This window comes from Nannospalax galili, unplaced genomic scaffold (assembly GCF_000622305.1).
Source record: "Nannospalax galili isolate Female #2095 unplaced genomic scaffold, S.galili_v1.0 scaffold312, whole genome shotgun sequence".
Lineage (NCBI taxonomy): Eukaryota > Metazoa > Chordata > Mammalia > Rodentia > Spalacidae > Nannospalax > Nannospalax galili.
In genome coordinates, this window is record NW_008335967.1 from 10289029 (window position 1) to 10305954 (window position 16926).

Here is a 16926-nt window from a genome sequence, read left to right on the forward strand (position 1 = left end):
TGAAAATGGTACTGTGGAATTCCCTCATACTCCCTGCAGCAAATCTCATTTTCTTTACTATTCTTACACAGATGATGGAAATAACTGTCCTCCTATCAGATCTCTTTTCCTATGCCTACAGATATTCTGTAAGATTTCCATTTTTAAAAATCATTCCCCAATTCCTATCTCTACCAGTCAGTTACTATCCTGTTTTCCTGTTTTTATTCCCAGTGGGTTTTATTCATGTTTTCATTCTACCTTCATTTCACCATCTCATTCATCAAACACATTTGACTTTATTCTCCTTTCCACCAACCAAGGTCACCAAGGTCAGAGCCATAGATTCCACCAGGAATTTCTCTGTTTGGCCTTTTGAGAGCATTCCTCATGTTGGCAATGCTGTTCTGGAAAACTTTTCCCCTAAACTCCTTGATCTAGTAGTTTTGGGCCTTTGTTCCTAACTTCAAAGTTACTCTCCGATTTGAGTCCCCTGCCCCTGCCTACTGTCTATGATGCATGAATTCACTTCTCCCTCCTTGTGACTTATCATCATTCCAGTTTAGGCCTTTCTTTCCTGGGATTCTCCTTTGGAGTCAGATCTACACTTTTGTTCTAAATTCCAACTCATATGTTCAATGGCCTGTCTGACATCTTCACTTAGATACTTATTTGGGATGAAATGTTCACAAGATAGTGGTTATTCTCCATGCTAACCCATTCTCTCCTTGTTTTTCTACCTTAAGAAATAGCCCTGCCAATCCTTTGTCTATAAAAGTAAGCAAGAAAAATATCCAAAAGTCATTTTTGCTTCCTCCCTGTTCCACACAAACCTTTCCTGACATCCAACTGATCACTAGGTCCTGTTGATTCTGTGAAATGCCATGTGCTGTTCTAAGTCATCTTCCTATCTTTCCAAAAATACCACATAATCATATTAATGACCTGGGTTCAAATCCCAGCACCCATTTGTGCCCTTATTAACAACTCATGATTCTACAAGTTGTTCTGTTTCTTCTTTTTAAGTTGTTCCCACTGCACCTTTCTGCACGCATGATCAGGATCACCCTCAACTCTGCAACAGGTAAGTCCTCTAGGCTATCCTTTCACTCTGCACTTCACCAACCTGGCCTTTATTCTGCTCTTCCACTAGTCTGTGATATCTGCCTTTACCAAAAGGCTCTTCCTCCTACACCTGCCTTGGCCTGCCTCACTCTCATCCTTCAAATTTCAGCTCTCACTTCCCCATTTTGGAGAGTTCTCTCTCTTACTCCACACCATTCAAAAAGGTCTCTTTCTAGCCTATTTCCTCCCCACTCCAGAGCACTGTATTTGCTTTTTTGTTGACTGCTTAATGGTTTGACTGTCCACTGGGACGGATGTTCCTGATGAATAAAGATGGTCTCTCTGGATTGATTTGGCATTTTCTAAGTCAAAGAGAAGTGTCTCTATGGTATAGTATTTGATATGTAATTGTTTCATGAATATATGGTCAAATGACTAGATTATTTATACTGACAATATACAGTGTGTAACACAGACTGTGTATAATATATAAATGCCAAGTACTGTGAAGTTGAATGCCATCAACATATAGCCCAAAGTAAGCAATCCAATAACCACAATATCTAGGAAATTCAGGGAAAAAAATTTTAGAAGACATGTTATAATGCTATAGATTTGATGAGAATAAAAAAGAAAACAGATAACATTAAGTTTGGAGAGATCCTTTTTTTCAGAGAAATTACCAAGATTTTATCTATAAGTATAAACTATAAGAATTTTAGAAAATTATTTAACTAAAAATAATCTAAGAATACCTGAACTCCTTTTTTTCTGGTTAGAACTTCAATTGGTATTTTATTATATAACCATCAGATTTTTGCCTATGGATAGATGTTTATGGTTACTGAGCACTTGAAAAATGGCTAGTACAAATGAAGAGCTATATTTAATTTTTATTTTTAGTTCTCTTTTCTAAAAATGTACCTAAATTTAAAGCAATGAAAACAGATTTTCCTGTAATCCCATTTTGTTGTTTGACATAGCTAAACATCAATTTAGTTATTAAAACTACAATTTCAGACCAGAAATATATAAATGGATTTTGGAGATAATGTACAAAAGGAGGCAAAAGATTTTATTTGTAATGTTTTCATGGGTTACATATTAAAATGACAATATTTTGGATATAATGGATTAAAAGATATATACCTGGGGGCTGGAGCGATGGCTCAGAGGTTAAGAACACTGGTTATTCTTGCAGAAGACCCGGGTTCAAATCCCAGCACCCATGTGGCAGCTAATAACTGTCTCTAACTCCAGTTCCAGGGGTTTTGATGCCATTTTGGGGCCTCCGTGGGCATTACATGCATGGGTGCACTTACATACATGCAAGCACAACACTCATACACTTAAAAGTTTTAAAAAATTTGGGCTGGAGACATGGTTCAGTGGTTAAGAACACTGGTTGTTCTTGCAGAAGACCCGGGTTCAAACCCCAGCACTCACACTGCAGCTAACAACTATCCATAACTCCAGTCCCAGGGGATCTGACAGCCTCTTCTAACCTCTGCATTGCATGACACAGGTGCACTTACATACATGCAGGCAATACACATATACACATAAAATAAAAATAATAGATAAAATTTAAAATAAGTTTTAAAACACTCAATTTGATCAAAACACATTATAGGCATGTATGAAATTCTCAATAAACACTTTTTTTACAAAAGTTAAAAAAAGAGAAGAAAACCACTTGTCACAATATCATTGTTAAGGGCTGGAGGGATAGCACAGCTGTTAAAGGCTAAGGCTAACAATATCACTGTTAAGAATTTGAATTATATGTTCTTTATAATTTTATTCATCTTTTCTTTCTAACTATGAATATTTAATAAGTTTATAAAAATTCAAATTGCATAAGTTCTTTGTTTCTATTGAATAGTGCTTCTTCTATCTATGCATATATGTATATACAAGCATTTTTGATGAAACCAATTTTAATAAGCTATTTCTTAGACTTAGAAATAATGCAAAATCATCTTTTAAAGACAATAAGTACAGATATATATTTAGTGTTTTTGAATGATTGCTTAATGTCTAACTGCACAAAGCATTGCATTATTTATTAGTGAACATAAAATATAAAATGGGTACTGAAATTTGATTTTTATGTACAACGTTGGAAGACAGACTTTAAAGGATACTTTTATTTCTGAAGGAAGTTTGTAAGACCAAGTATCTTCTAACCAAATTATACAAGCAACTAAGAAGCCCATGTGAAATTTTTGAAATCATTTTATAGAGCATATCACTTTTAATATTTTTATAAAGTATATAAATCATTATGTGATGTATTATGGCAAAAATTTCTGACATCGGGACTTTTTTTGTTAAATTTTATTATTTTTATTTTATGTGTATGAGTGTATTGCCTGCATGTAGGTAAATACACCCATGCCATGCAATGCCCACAGAGGTCAGAAGAGGCTATTGGATCCCCTGGGACTGGAGTTAATGGACAGTTGTTAGCTGCCATAACTGTGAGTGCTGGGATTTGAATCCAGGTCTTCTGCAGAACAACCAGTGTTCTTAACCGCTGAGCCATCTCTCCAGCCCCATCAACAGGACATTTTTATAGTGATAAGATTTATAATTATTTGTTCACATTATTGTGATTATACCTCTGTGTGAACACTTGTAAAAAAATAGGAAGATAAAATATCATCCTTTAAAAAATGAACACAAGCTCATGGCTACAATGGCTGAAATCTCTGTTCCATCTCTGTCATTTGTGCCTGTTTCTGAGAAGATTTCCTAAGTACAAATTTAGAAGATAAAGATAGGCACAGGGGCAGGTGCTCAGCAGCTGGCCTCCTGAGAAAGCATGTGTACCTCTGTGCCTGTGCTACTCATCTAGTCTCCATCAGTTGTTTATAGAATGGAACACTTTTTGGTCCAGTTCAGGAAGGCCTTGACATGCTACACCTACCCTGGGTGTCCAGAATACACAATGGTGTCCCAAGCAATTCATGATATGCTTCATATTACAGCAAACAAAGACAGTAAGACTATCTTTGCCTTGATTTTTCGAAGTGCCTAGATTATGCCTAGATTATACTGTATGCTGAATATTTCAGTATTTTATATCCAGCATATATTTCAAATATTAATATTTCTGTATCTCAGACTACTGTTAGGTTCCTGCACAGAAGATTCATATTCAATGTAAAGAAAAATCACAGTACAGAAAGGGAAACATTTTTAATCAGCACAATTAATTGGCATTTTCATACATTTTTATCACTATATTTTGTTTTGATTTGTCTCCATAGCAAATACTTCATAGTATTATTTTGAAAGAAAAAACAAATGTGTTTAGAATTACTACAAAGTCTTTAGAGTTTGAATCAGTTATTGTTTCATAGAAAACTGGCCCTGGTATATGAGAATTGGCACCAAAGATAAGGAGGCTTGGGGCCCAGCATGGAAGCAGACAGAAACAGGGCTGTACAGAGTCCATTTTATTAGGGACCTAGAGCCAGGAACATGTTTTAAAACTAGCAAGCCAGGAGGATGTCAGCTCTCTGAGGATGGAGGAAGGGGTTTCTATGCTAAGCTTGACAAGGATGGGTAGTGAATGCATCTGACCTCCCGCAAAACTATTTATTATTTATTTACTTATTTATTTATTATCTATTTATTTATTTATTTATTTATTTATTTATTCTTCTGTGTATGAATGTTTTTCCTGCATATATGTAAGTGTACCATGTGCAAACAATGTCCTCAGAGGCAAGAAGAGGACATTAGATCCCCTGGAACTGGAGGTTGGTATGGTGGTTAGGCAACATGTAGGTGCTGGGAACTGAACCTGGGCCCTCTAGAAGAGTAGCCAGTGCTCTTAACCACTGAGCCACATCTCTGGTCCTCTCTCAAAACTTTGAATGCGCAATGTCAGTTAAGAAACAGTCCAGCGCTACAGCGTTGTTGTACCTATGAACCCACAGTGCTTGTGACAGTATGCACAAGATCTGTGCAAGCTCAAACAAGACAAAAGCTCAGCATGGATGGGAAAGGTGGGATGAAACCCTAGCCCTAGCTGAGGATCTATTGACAATTGATAGTTGCTGGGAGAAGGAGAGTCCATTTTCTTTAGGGGTATGACACTTGCTGTGGTGACCAGACTCCAAGGGATAGACCCATATCCAAGAGAATTTGGAGAACACAGATTAGACTCAATAGGCCTTAGAAAAAAAGAAAAATAATAGTGGACATGAATTCAGGAAGGGGGCAGATAGTAGGATGAGAGAGGAGATGGGGAGGAGGTCTGTAATCAAAATACATGGCATTCAATTCTCAAATTGAGTATCTTACAGACTTTGTTTGTCCTAAGGGGCTGGATAGGCAAAACAGAAGTTACTATCAACATGGCTGCAGTCCTATCAAACTGGAGGCCCAGTTATGTCAGAAACTTTGCAAATGAAATAACTGGTCTTCTTGATGAAGTATAGCACAGCTGAGAAATTGCCTGTGTTTGGTCACTAAGTATTCATCCTTTTAGGTTCTGCATTGGAATGTTACTGTATATTCACACAGTAAATGAATAGGCAGTTAGAACTAAACAGTCCTCAGATTCTAACAGTGACACCTTTTATACAACCAGGTTGGACACTCATTTAGAAGGCTTCCTCTCTGCGTTCTCTCTGGGCTGTTTTCACAGAAGTACTATCCTCTTTTTCTGCTTCTGCCACTGCTGATTATATAGCCAAGGTCAAGCCAATTAATTTTTCTGAAAGTCAATTTCCTCATCTATAGCATGGGGACAATATGTCCCATGCTATCCACTTCACAGGATTGTCATGAGTACCAAATGAGGCAGAACATATAAATATATTGGAAAAGAGGGAGGGAAGGAGGAGGGAGAGAGGAAAAGAGAGAGAGACAGAGAGAGAGAGACAGAGAGAGAGAGAGAGAGAGAGAGAGAGAGAGGAGAGAGATTCCTGAAAGCCTACAAAAATTTTAACAATAATAACCACAGCCTTCATTTTGTAACTGTTTCTTATTTTAGGAATCAGAAGATTTCAAGCAACAGAAATCAACTCAAATTAGCCAACAGGGAACAAAAGGTGTACAGAGCATTATGTGGTAAGGACAGGGAACTGTTTCCTGGTATCTGAAACCAGGGACACATCAAGTTCTCAGGAAAGAACTGGAACCAATTATTTCTCCTTTCATCTCTTTTATTTGTTCTCTGTCTGAAGCATTATAAAAAAAAGTAACTAAAGATTTCTTCAGCCTGTCTTTGAATGATAAAGGGCTGACCACAGGTTAGCAGCATGCATTTTACAGATCCCACTTAAAGTCAGATTCTTATTTTCAATCACCCATTCACAGGGAATCTGGTCATGTTAGACTAGGAATGCTCAAGGGTAAGATAAAGGCAAGGGCTGTGGGGTGAATACTGCTGTTCTCCCTGAAGAGAACCCCTTTCCCTGAAACAGAGCTGTTGAATATAGACTTCTTCAGGCATTCAGTAACTTTCCAAAGCACTTTCCCATGTCACAGAATGGAAAAAAGTACTATCTTAACAGATAGAAACAGAATTTCTCTAAGGGATGGAACCGTTTTCCTTGAGAGGTGGAAAAATATTTAACAAACCATTTGAAAGAGAAGTGAGATCTTGAGGACATGGGCACCAGCTGAGTTACAAAACAAGAGTGCTCAGGAGGCTCTGCTACTCAACACTAAAGGCTAATGCTCCTGGGGGAACTGGAGAGCAAGAAGACGGCAAGGCGGAGACCAAGCGGTGAAAGCCTCAGAGCTCTAGCAGTGGAGATGGTGCATACATGTCCAGGGTGGCCAGGATCTGGCTCTCCACAGGGTTTGTGGCTATATGCCGATGCCTAAGGAGGCCAGAGGTATTTGAATTCCCTTGGAATTGGAGTTACAGGGTATTGTGAGCTGCCAGACTTGGGTGCTGGGAACTGAATTCTGGTCCTCTAAAAAGCAGTGCACACTATTACTAGTAGAATCATCCTTACAGTCCCATCTGACAATTTTTAGGTTGGAATATATCCACAGTGTCATTTTTAGTTTCAGTATAATTTGTGCTATTTGTTTTCTCTGTGGACATTCTCTAAATGAGGAAAGTGTGTGTGTGTGTGTGTGTGTGTGTGTGTGTGTGTGTGTGTGTGAATCCACCATTTGTAGACCAAATCCACATGGGACAGAAGGAATGTGTGTTAAAGCAGAAGAAACATATCCTGTACCACTCAAGATGCCCAGGTAAGGTAGGCTGCAGCTATCTTGAAATAGAAACATATCATTTCCTATAATCTATCCAAGGGCTTATCAAGTTATTACAATGGGTGTGGTTGCCATTTCCCAGATGAGGAAACCGAAAACAATCATTTAGTCTTATTGCAAATGAGTCTCAGAAAAGACAGAAATAATGTCCACATATCACTTCCCTCCCAGGCTGATGTTGTTGCATCAAACTTACTTCCTTCAAATATTCCAACAGCGACAGAAGGGTGGAAGCAGACCTTAGCAATAAGAATCAAGAAGACATTCCTTTAAATAAAATGCATTTAGTCCTTCAAATGAAACCACTAAGATTACCTTTTACTTTTTCTCCCCCTTGTTTGATACCTATCCTTTGCTTCTGATTAAGAATAATTTGGCCAAAGAGAATCTTAAAATTAGGCAAAAATTAAGAATAAATAGTAATGGAGAAATATTCAATTCATAGTAGTCCTAATGAATACAAGTCAGAAACATGGACCGGTGTGCTCAGGTTTATAACAAGCAGTATAACCCAGTTAGGTTTGGAACTCATGTACCTACCCACAGTGTGTCAAATCAGAAAGAACCCCCCCCCACACACATACACACATAAGGCCTTTTTAAGTCTGCCTACCTTATGGGGCACAGAAGAGCTATACCTTACAATTGTAATATGAAGTATATTTTGCCCCCTTTATCCCTTCTTCCACATGTAGACCAATAAGGTGTTGATATTCAACAACGGTTTCCTAAATTCTCCAATACCAGTATTTGGAATAATATAGCCACCAACAATGATTAAGACAGAAAAAAGCTCTAGATGCTTCTCTGAATCCCTCTGGCATGGCCCCTGAAGTTCTTTACCAGCCCTTGTGTCACAGTCTGTGCTGAGCTGAACAAGAGATACACATGTCAGCTTCACAGCTTCAAAAGAGTGCTGCAGAAGAGAAAAACAGCTGAACCCATGGGAAGCATAAACAGAGGGGCAGTGTCAACAGAGCTATTTTAAAATTCACTGCAGGACTGGAGAGATGGCTCAGTGGTTAAAAGCACTGACTGCTCTTGCAGAGGACCCTGGTTTGAGTCCCAGCACCCACATGGCAGCTATGAACCATCCTTAACTCCAGTTCCAGGGGAATCCAAAGCTCTCTTCTGACCTTCACGGTGTTAAACAACACGGGTGCACTCACATACAGGCAGGCAATACACTCATACACAAAAAATTTTTAAAAATTAATAAAAATTTTAAAAAATATTAAAATCCAACGCAGTCAAGACTAATGAAGCCAGGTAACACTTTTCTTGAGAAACTAGCCTTTGCCTCAAGCTTAGCCTAAGGTTTCCTTGACCTTTTATTAGAACAGCAGTTTTGAAATTTGGGTAAAGTCATGCAAACATTGGACTAAGGGAAGACATGTTTGAAAATTATGAAAACAAAAGGCAAAAGCAATGACATTTTATATTATACTCACACACATATACACACCCACACACATATACACACACCCACACACACATATGTGCATATAATTTTATTCTTTTCAAGCTACAAGTGAATATTGTATCCTGAATTGGACTGTAATTTCTCCTCTTTGGGTCTTTTCTACACCCCTAACCCCGGCCCTCAAAGCCCTTAGCTGCCTTTCATCTTAATCTCTTTATTTTGGTCTTATTCTTTGATCTCAGAAGCAGTATTACCATTGTGAGCACATGATAGAACTATGCTATGCATCCTCTTATTTAATCATCGCAATACTTCTGATATGTCCAGTTTTAAAGAAGCCATGGTAATAGATATAAAATTAGGATAAGTGGAGAACAACATTAAGATAGAGTCTGACATGTAACTGGCCTGCACCAGTCTACAGGATCCAGCCCTGCCCACCTTGCAACTTGTGTTTCTCTTGCCTTCTAAATTTCTCATCTTCACTCATATTTCTGTCATTTAACTTTCAGGTTCCCTCATCAGGCTAGCCTCAGGTCTCTCCTGGAGGCTTTGCACTGGGTCATTGAGGCTGGAATATTTCCACTCAAATCCTATTCTTCTCAAGTTCTCAGCCCAATGATCTCTTTCAAATGATCTCTTAGAATGATCTGAAATGGAGAGATGCTTTGGTGGTTAAGAGCACTGGCTGCTCTTGCAGAGGACCCGGGTTCAATTTCCAGCACCCACATGGCAGCTAACAACAGACTGTAACTATAGTTCCAGGGGATCCAATGCCCTCTTCTGACCTCTGAGGGTACTGCATGACATGGGTGCACTTACATACGTGCAGGTAATACACCCATACACATAAAATAATAAAAAAAGAATGACCTGAATGTGTGCAATTCTTCCTTTGACTAACTTTTTTTTTTCCCCACATGAAATCTCAGCATGTACCCTTGGTTGGCCTGGAAGTCACTATATAGACCAGGGTGGTTTCCAGCTCACAGAGATCTGCTACCTGTGCCTCCTGAGTGCTGGGATTAAAGGCCTGAGCTATTACACCTTTCTGACTAATTTTTTTTGTGACCATTGAGGTTTATCATTCAGGTGATTTCCACAGAGTGTACTTTGCTGACAGCGCCAACGGCCACATCTAAGAACACCGTGGCGTTCTTAGTTAGGCCTAGGGGGCTGCCTCAGCCCAGGCTGAACATGGTGGGAGCACCAGATCCCAGCCATTTTCTCAATTTCTACCCAATGCAGGATTCTGCTAGTAAGCAAATTTGCTCAGAATGTGTTGAACAGAAATTCCTGTAGATCCCCAGAGGACATTCTCAGAGCTACACTATGGTTTGAGGCTCCTCCTACACAGAATTTCATTTCTTCTCTCTTCCCCAAGTTTCTGAGCTACATCCCCTTTGATGTCTCTGCTAGTCTGCTCCTTGCTTTCTCCTTTGGTTTTCATAGACACTTCTAATATATCAGAATCACATCTATCTCTGTCCTGAAACATTTTCAAATTACCTGAACTAGTACATGCCTAGAAATTTGCTTTATTATCTTCATAACTATTTTCATTATTTCATTTAATTGATCTACTTATACAGATTCTGGATCTCTCCCTCCTCCCACTGCCATCATCTCTACCTCACTGTTACCATTTTATTTCCACCTTAACTGCTAAGAGCAGTCTCACTGCTAAGAGCAGTTCTCAGCCCATGACAGGTCCCCAGTTAATATCATTGAATGAATTAATGGGTTTAGAAGTCTAGTGTCATGCTGTATTCAGTTTACTATCGATTTTGCTATTGTGGGCATTGGAGACAAAACAAGAAATGAAAGAGACAACGTCTCTACCCTTTTGAGTGTATATTCAAGTAAGCAAAGATAGGCAATAGACAATCACAAAAATATATGTGCTGTGTGATAAGAGTTATAAAGAAATTATAGTGTACAGTAAAGGAATAAAGAGTTATGGGTGGGTGGATAAAGACTATTCACTATCTGATAAGGTGACATTTGAACAGAGATTTGAGTGAAATAATGCAAGGAGTCAAGCAGCTACCTGGATGAATAATGTTCTAATTAGGTAGGATGTATGTACAGAGGCTAAATGATATTGTATGTTTGTAGGTTCAAGGACTAACCCAGAGGTCAGTGAGGCTGAACTAAAGAAAGAAAGATGGAGAGTGGCAGATAATAATATGGGTGAGAGGAATAGACATGTTGGATGAGGCAAAACCTTGCCTAACACCTTAAGAAACTTAGAATGTTCTCTAAGATGGAAAGCGAATGGGTAACTGAATGCCATTTTAAAAGGATGACTCTGATTACTGGGTAGAGTAAAAGATAATTGTAGAAGCAGAGGAACCAGAGATCAGTGTTCAATAGATATCTTGAATTGGGGTATGTTGGTCATTAGATGGATAGTCTTGGGTGTATCCGGGTGTATCTGAGAGTTTCTAGGATCTTTTTGACAGGTCAGACATACAGGCTTAGAGAGAAAAGAAAATAAAAAATTCTTGACCCAAACAGATGAAAAATAGTGTTGCTGACTACTGTTTTCCTCTTGTGAAGCTCAGCTGCAACTAGTAGAGCCACAAACAGGCAAATGCTAGAGTTAACTGGAATTCAAGTTTTTTAAGTTGAATGAATGAAATGGAGGGGTTTTCAGGATATCTTCAAAGGAATGATTATCCTGATAGAAATTGGAACTTAAATTCAATAAGGAAGAGTTAAGACATGACAAGGCAGAGGCAAGAAATGGCATATGATCAATGAATGAAGATTCCTGTGGGACTGAAAAATTGATAGTGAATAAGATCCAGGAGTAAGATGAAAAGACCGGAGATGGCATTAGCAAGTGGAGCAGCCATGTCCTGTCTTTTTCTATTATAGTAGTCTCCTTTTCTCCCCAGCATAGTACTTAACAAGAGTCATGACAGAAAGCAACGAAAATTTCCAAACCCACCTCTTGATCTGCATGTTCCTACCACATTTGATGCTTAAAAGTCTTGCACTTCTTCATTCAGCTGCTGCATACCCACTGTTTATTCCTCCATCCTGCATGGAAGGCTTATATTCACAATAGCACATCAAAATGCTTCTGGGTATCTGTCAGTCATCTGAAATGATACACTCATAGAAATCCTGAATTATTGGAACCTTACAGATGATCTAACTCACCATATTCTTGTTTATAAAGAGGGATACTGCAGTTATAGGCTAAGGGACTTCTAATGACACATGCGTAGTGGAAGACAGAACTATGAATTGTTTTTACCTGATTACTGGCCTAGGGCCTCTTAACCACACCACTGTTGATAGTTTTTTCCTTTTCTTTATGTTGTCCAAGGTAATTTTTTTTAATGATGTATTAGAAATTATTTCTTCCCCCCCAAACCTATCTCTACTTCATATGCATCCCCAGAACTCACCAATAATGACCTCAAGAATTACTAGTTTCATTGGGAAATCAAATCTCTCTCAATAAATTTTAATTTGGTCTGAACATTTGTGGGCCTCCAAAGTGTCTCATTCCATCCACATGTGCTCACAAACTAGTGGCTGCTTGATGCCACTGCCTCATATTCTCCCAATTTTCCACTTATACAGTTCTCTTTGGTTGTGGCCACCGTCTGGGAAGCTATTTGAGAGAGACTGAATATCATAATGGAACAAGGTCCATCAGGAGAATGTAAATGCCCACACCCAAAGTGCTGCCTCTAGAGGCCCTTCATGCCCAGGTAGCTGAGTGATAGTATACTCCATCCACAGACAAAAGCTGTATGTGATTTCTATGCCACAGTGTTGTAACCTCTATAATCAAAGCATGGTTTCTGTTTAGTAAAGTCCCTCTGTCTTAGTTTCATTTTCCGTTTCTGTGATAAACATACCTGACAAAAGCAACTCTAGGGAGACGGTTTATTTGGCTCAAAAGTCCAGTTTATAATCCAACACTGGAAAAGTCAAGGCAGCAGGAATTCAAAGCAACTACTTACATTATATCCGCACCCAAGTGCAGAAAGCAGTGAATTTAATGCATGTGCTCTGCCCATGTTCTCTGCTCTTGTGCAGTCTAGAACTTCTTGTTTAGGAAATGCGGCACCTCCTACAGTGGGCGGTCTTCCCACCTCAGTTGATATAATCACCCAGACATGTCCAAAAACCCTTCTCCCAGGTGATGCTCCCAGGTTTTGACAAGTTGACAATTACCACTATGACACACTCTGTACCAGCTCAATGGGCCTTTTGTTTTTCAAACTTTACTTAGAATCTCATTATCATCACTAAGGAAAATGGTTTCAGTTTGGGATCTCCATATTTCTCACTATAGAGGGGCACAGATTCCAGAGTACTCACTCTCTCTTCCTCTAAATATTCCTGGTGTGTCCCCAGAACAAACTTTTCTGAATTACCAAGCAAAAGGCTTAATCAATGCAGTAATGGGGTGTGGTCCAGGAGCCACATCTGCTTACAACACAGCCAGCCAATGATTCACATTTCCCTTCTGATCTTTCTTCCTCTATTCACTGCCCATCCCCAGATTATCTTAACTGCATCTCCTTCTCTGTTCCTCCCAGCTCTCACACTAATCCATTCTTCAAGCCAATATAATTTGGATAACTTTTGCTTATTTTTCTTACAGTAGTGTGAGTAAGGAAAGTGTTTGGGGCTAGAAATTGTTTTCAAGTATTACAATCACACTTGTGACATCAGACCTGCTTGATGTCTGAAAAACACAGATCTCAAGGTTGGGCGTAAACCTAAAACTTCACACAGGTCTAGACTCTGCCCCGTATAAGATTCCCCAGTCTAGATTTTTACATTTTTGACAAGAACAGATGAGGTTCTGAGATTTCCTTTTGTGGTAGCTGTATACCATTTCCCCTACACCAAGGTGGTTTTGTTTGCTGCAGCTTCCTTTCAATACTTCTAAACCTACCACTGTGAAGACAGGAAATGTCTATTACCTCTGATTTATGACCCCTCTGTAGTCATTTGGAAATAATAATCAGGTCACTTGTACCTTCTCATTCCTACATTAAATATCCATATTTTCTCCAAAGATAACTTATGACACAGTTTGGAGTTATTTTAAAACCTTAACTGTGTTCCAATTTGTCTCTTGACATATGTGTCTAACTCTCATAGAATACGATGCTCAGTGTTATTCAGCAATAGGAAGAAATAACATGGAAAACCATTGAAAATATTGTGATAAGTCAAGGAAGTCAGTTATAAAAGGTTGACTATAAAATGGCTTCTTTTGTTTATGTAAATGTCTAGAATAAACAAAAGTAAAGAGAAATGAGACTGGTGACTTTCTAGGGCTGAGGAAATTAAGTGATTGAGGGTAACAGCCAAGGGATGAGAGGCTTCTTTTTTTGGGGGGGGCATAAAATGTTTTATAAATGATATGGTTGGGCTGGGAGTGGTGGCACACACCATTAGTCCCAGCACTCCGGAGACAAAGGCAGGCCAGTGTCTGTGAGTTCAAGGCCAGCCTGTTTTACACAGTGAATTCCATGCCCCCTGGGACTATAGGAAGACCATGTCTCAAAAAGACCAAAACAAAACAAAACAAAGCAAAACAAAACAAAATGTAAGGTCATGGTTGTAGAACTCTGTGAATATACTAAAAGCTATTGAATTGTACCCTTCAAATGGGCAGATTCTGTGGAGTGTGATTCATGTCTCCATAAAGCTGTCAAAATGACCATGACATTCAGATGGAAAACAAGTATTCAGAAGCAGAAGCAGAGCTTTAATCTGTATTTCAAGTTTTCTTCTTTCACTCTCTATAAATTAGATGAGCTAATAACGTCTGTTTCACCTTCTTGCCAAGGTTGGTGAATCATAGTTTGCAACATCATAATTATATAAGTTATTAGTATGAGTGACTCTTAACCTCTTGTCAGGATTACCAATGCCACTCACTTGTTAGTAATTCATTTGTTTTACATATGATGGAAGGAAAGTCTTTTCAACATTTATTACTCAGTTCAGAAGAATGTTGGGACACTTAGTACTCATTATATAAAGTCCAATTCTTCACCTTAATATTTATAGTTTTCTTTCAATTTTGTACCATGTCTTTTCATTCATCACAGCCAAACTACGTTTCAATCATAGAATAATTCCATCTTCCATGAGTACTTTGCATATTAACCCTTTAACTAGTCATTCCTATGAAACAAAATATTCATTATTCTGCACTGAATATTTATGTCTCCCCAAATCATTTAAGTTGAAGTCCGAATGCCCCCTGTGAGGTTCAGGAAGTAATTAGATAGAGAGGAAGGAAAAACTGAAAGTGGGGCCCTATCATGTAACAAAAGAGAGACCAGAAAGTCCTCTCCTCCCTCCTTCTTGTCTCTCTTGTGCTCACTTCTCCCCATTTTACTATGTGAGGACCTAGTGATACACAAGCCAGAAAGAGAGCCCCCCCGTCATTGGAGAAACTTCCACCAGTGTGGCCTTCCCAGCTTCCAGAAATGTGAGATTATACTCCTCCTGTTCAAGCCATCTGATCTACGGTTGTTAATGGCAGCATCACCTGATACATGCTTCTTGAAACTCCTTGCTAGTACCCTGTCAGCACTTTCTTCAATACTTTTTTCCAAGCTCTTTTCTCTTGGAATGTCTTCCCATACTGCCACTTCATTACTTCACATCCTCTTACAAGTTTTTCTTCACTTCTATCTATTTACTTTTCCCTCACCTACTTGACAAGCCTTCAAATGATGAAGGTAATTTCCATAATTCTTTACAACTTTATCTCCCCAAAGCACAAGTTCTGTAGTTGTTTCTACCAGTACTCAGCTGATTAATTCCTCTTTGGCTGGAACTATTGGTCCTACACTCCATCTGGCCTGAAGTTTATAGAAAAGATTGATAATAACTGATGACCCCAAAGGGTAATTCACACTGTGTTGAAAGTTGACTTCATTAATTCTGGAATTCCTGATGGACATTTTGAGTGCCAGGAATAAGGAGACTCAAGCGCATCTGAAGTGTACTCTTGTTGTTATGAAAAGTCATAGGAAAAGCTGAGGCAGGTCTTGAAATTACATGTCTTGTGCCCAGCAGGTTTGACTCCTTCCCAAAGGGGGACCCTACAAGCTCTGCGAGCTCACAAGGCTGGTCTGAGGCCGCAAACCCCTGCATCAGCTCAGCCTCACTTTCTTAGAACTCAAGTCTAGCTTTTCCAAATGAGTTTTAGAAAATAAGACTTTCAGATATAAACCAAAGAGCAGCTTCCTAATTTTGAAATCATCAAGCAAGGTATTTTCTTTGCTAATAGCTTCACCTTCTAATCAGTCAACATTTCTTATCCTGTCTCCAAGGGAAAGACTAATCCGATGCTCTTTCACTCCTGCTGGGTGGAAGGTCTCCTTGGCCTGGAGCTGGATGGAAGGCTAGAACATTAGTGTCAATCAACTGCTCACTTACCAGCAAGGAGGCTAAGGCCTGTAAAAAGGAAAAGCATGCCCACTGGCAGAGGAGTTACAACATGATCATAAGCATGGGTACACAGCTTGGCAAGGAACTTACTTGTGCCCTAGGGGAGATCCATTCCATTCCGCAGAGACACAGATTTATTTGTGTTTTATCGCTCCTGTCATTTTCAAATACATTCTTTGATTCGTTGCCTAACGTTTTCTCAGTTTACGAAGAATCCTTCAGAATGTGTTCTCTTATTTGCAAAGGAAGGCGAGTACGGATGGAAGGGAAAGCCAGAGGGAAAGAGAAGATAGGAAGCACACCTTGGTAGCCCAAACCTCTCTTTGCCCTCTGCCTTGTAGGTTGGGCACTGTCCAGGCCTCGGGGCTCCCTACCGCTGCATTCCTTTCCCAACTCACTCTTTCCTATGGCCTTCCACTAGAGCCCAAGGGGTTTACATTTTGCAAACCCTTGCGTGGCTGCCGGCGCTGGGCATGCTCAAACATTCAGGGCTTTTTTTTTTTTTGGCTTGCAACTTTGGCAACCGTCCCACTAACACCCTTAGGGGTAGGAGGTACTGGGGGTCCCGGGCACTAGTCCCGGAGGGAGAGCACCGGGCTCCCACCAAAGTGGGGAGACAGCGCGCTAGCCACACGCGGGGTCGCCAGGAAGGGCAGCCAGACGGGCGCGCGGCCGTCGCAGGGGGCGCTGTCCGAGGGCACGTGCGCGGCCGCGAGCTGGGAGTGGTCGCGGGGCGGGCAGGGGCGGGGCGGCGGCGG